At 46.7% G+C, this 2,978-nt stretch overlaps 1 pseudogene; it reads left to right on the forward strand.

The window, feature by feature from the left end:
- Window positions 1–1,917: 1,917 nt before the first annotated feature.
- On the forward strand, window positions 1,918–2,718 carry LOC104876130 (annotated as a pseudogene).
- The last annotated feature ends 260 nt before the right edge of the window (window positions 2,719–2,978 follow it).

A 2,978-nucleotide genomic window follows, 5' to 3' on the forward strand; every position in this document is an offset into this window, starting at 1 on the left:
TCTGGGCCTACCAAGCTGAGATTGTAGATTCTCACAATTAGACTGTCCTTTAGCATGAATAAATTCCTCATCACTGTCATACAGAACACGTATACTTTACTGGGCACTTAGTGTATGTTCTTGAAACATGTCTATACTTCAGTATTTTGGAAAATCACATTTTAAATGCACCAATAGAGTTGGCTAGCTAAATGAAATCCATTTTCGCAGGAATTTTTTCACTTCCTCATTTCCAAAATGGTTCCAATTCTACTTATCATTATTCATTTCATCAAAGACTACTTGATAAATGTGATACTGAATATACTCATAAATATTTCATCAAACAAGAACTAATTTTATAAATTGGAACAATTTCACATGAATAAGCTTGCAAAGAAGAAAAGAAACTTCAATTACTAGAAATAAACTATTATTTTGCTGAAATCCTACCACAGTTTGGAATTTCTACAGTTACTCTTGGAAATATATGATATAACACAGATCAGCAAGTGGCCAGAGCCATCTCTTCAAAGTCCAAAGCATTTATTCAGATGAATGCTGGGTGGCAACTTGGAGACAGTTTACTTAGGAATTATGGATAAAAAGTGTCATTTCATCTCTGATCTCTGGCTACATAACAGCTAAAGGTCCAATCTGAACAGTCTGAAGTTTGAGAGATACATAATGTATAGTTCATTAGCCTAGCCCATGTGGGAAACGACTAGGGTTTCCAGGTCAAGTATAATTTTCTCAAAAGGATCAACCTAGTTTTTCCAAGTAGCAGTAAATTTTTGTGGAGTTAATTAGTGAGTGAATGCATGAGTGGATATATCACTTGCCCACTTCCTCAATGTGCTCTCAAGAATTCCGCGGGTGCACCAGAGAAACCATTCAAATACACAGGGCAGTGGCAGTAGGAACAAGAAAAAGAGAGGAATAAATTGTGAAAAATAGGGTGAAGGGACCAAACCAAGACGCGGCAATCCAGTTCTATGTGACATGTAAGGCAGAGGATGCATGCATTTCAAGGTGTCTGGGCAGATAGGGCTGACATGGAGTGAACCAAGGAGAACAGTGAAGGTTCCAGCTTTCAGAGGAAGGAATAGCACATTAGGAGTGGATGGTACTTCTGGAGTCCAGGGAAGAGGTCCACCAGAAGTCAACACATTTGTCTGATGCCTAGGGGAGAGGCCAGCATTAGAAAAGAGAGATTCAGGAATTGTCACTTTTTCGTAGTAGTGGTACCTTAATAATGTACCTGACTGCCCAGGGAGAACTGGGCAGGGACAGTCTCCATGGAAATACAACACTCACTTTTCAGATAAAGACGGGAAAAAATAATCAGAAATACATAAGAAATATGCAGAATGAGGTATTTCAGGACCCAAAGACATGGAATCTCCTTAACAAGGGAAGGGCCAGCCCAGTATATCCACTGGGCATCAAAGAAGACTAAGTGGCCTCTCCACAGTGTCACAGAGAACACTCATAGGCCTGGCAGTGAGAAAGTGATCTCCTAGTGAAACGGCTCTGTGACTACTCACTTCACTTCTCTGGGCCTCAGCCTCTCCCCTGAAAGGTGGGCGTAATGGCAATTAAATCCGTTCTCCCCGCTTTTAAGGTTTATTACATTTTGTTGAAAAAGGCAAGTGAATGTATCAGGAACTAAAAGGCATGTATTGATATAAAAGTAGTTTTTAATTTGTTAGGCAGATCAATCATTGATAAATGCGTGAAATTAATAGTATCTGAGGAAAGCATAAATGCTTTGCATTTCATAAATGCTGCCCAGATGGACTCCAAATTGTAAATACTGGGCTGGCTTTGCGGCCACGGAGAAGAGAAGCTCTGGCCGCCCCACTCGGGTGGGCACTGACCCTCTCTAGCCTCGTCCTCAGTGTCCCGGTCCCCCTGGTCCCCCCAGCCCCCGGCACCATGGGGAAGACCGAGCTGACCGAGCAGGCCAAGAGCGCGCTACGACGACGTGGCCGCCTGCCCCAGCCGGGCTGCCAAGCTGTCCAAAGAGGAGCGCAACCTGCTCCCGGGGTCAGGGCACTGACCCTCTCTAGCCTCGTCCTCAGTGTCCCGGTCCCCCTGGTCCCCCCAGCCCCCGGCGCCATGGGGAAGACCGAGCTGACCGAGCAGGCCAAGAGCGCGCTACGACGACGTGGCCGCCTGCCCCAGCCGGGCTGCCAAGCTGTCCAAAGAGGAGCGCAACCTGCTCCCGGGGTCGGGGCCCGCCGGCCAGTCTACTAGAGGGTCTCCTGCGTGGAGCAGAAAACCCGACACCTCCGACCAGAGGTTGCGACTGATTAAGGACTATCCGGTGAAAGCGGAGTCGGAGCGGCGGTCCATCTGCACTAGGGTCCTGGAATCGGACAAGTATTCCACAGCCAATGCAATTAATCCAGAGAGTAAGGTCTTCTATCTGAAAATGGAGGGCGATTACTTTCAAAACCCCGCTGAAGTCGCCTGTAGTGATGGTCAAAATCAAACGATAGGTAATTCCCGAGGACCCTGCCCAGACGCATTTGATGTAGGAAAGAAAGATGCAGCCCACACACCCAGTCCACCTGGGACCGACTCTTACCTTTTCCGGATTTTTACTATGAGATCCGTGATAACCCGGAGCATGCCTGCACACTGGCTAAAACGGATTACGAAGAGGTCACTGCAGAGCTTGATACCCTGAAGAAAGACCCCCGCAAAGACAGCACTATCATCACACTCAGCTGAACATCGTGGACATCAGACAGGCTGAAAACTAAGCGCACACAGGGTATCATCCTCTCTCCCGCCAAGAAACCTTTTTCCACATCTCCATTCCTGCTTCACACGGATTTCCTGTAGCAAAGAACCGTCTCTTGCGTACAGAAGTGGCCGTTTCTCATCTTTTCACACTGCAGCTTTGGCAAAACTCCATTCCTTGGTTTGCGTTTGTCTAGGCCTTCCTGATGTGCAGTCACTGCTGTAGAAAAGGATGGAGAGCTTCGTCT

This window comes from Fukomys damarensis, unplaced genomic scaffold, assembly GCF_012274545.1.
Source record: "Fukomys damarensis isolate Sample0158 unplaced genomic scaffold, DMR_v1.0_HiC HiC_scaffold_30, whole genome shotgun sequence".
NCBI lineage: Eukaryota > Metazoa > Chordata > Mammalia > Rodentia > Bathyergidae > Fukomys > Fukomys damarensis.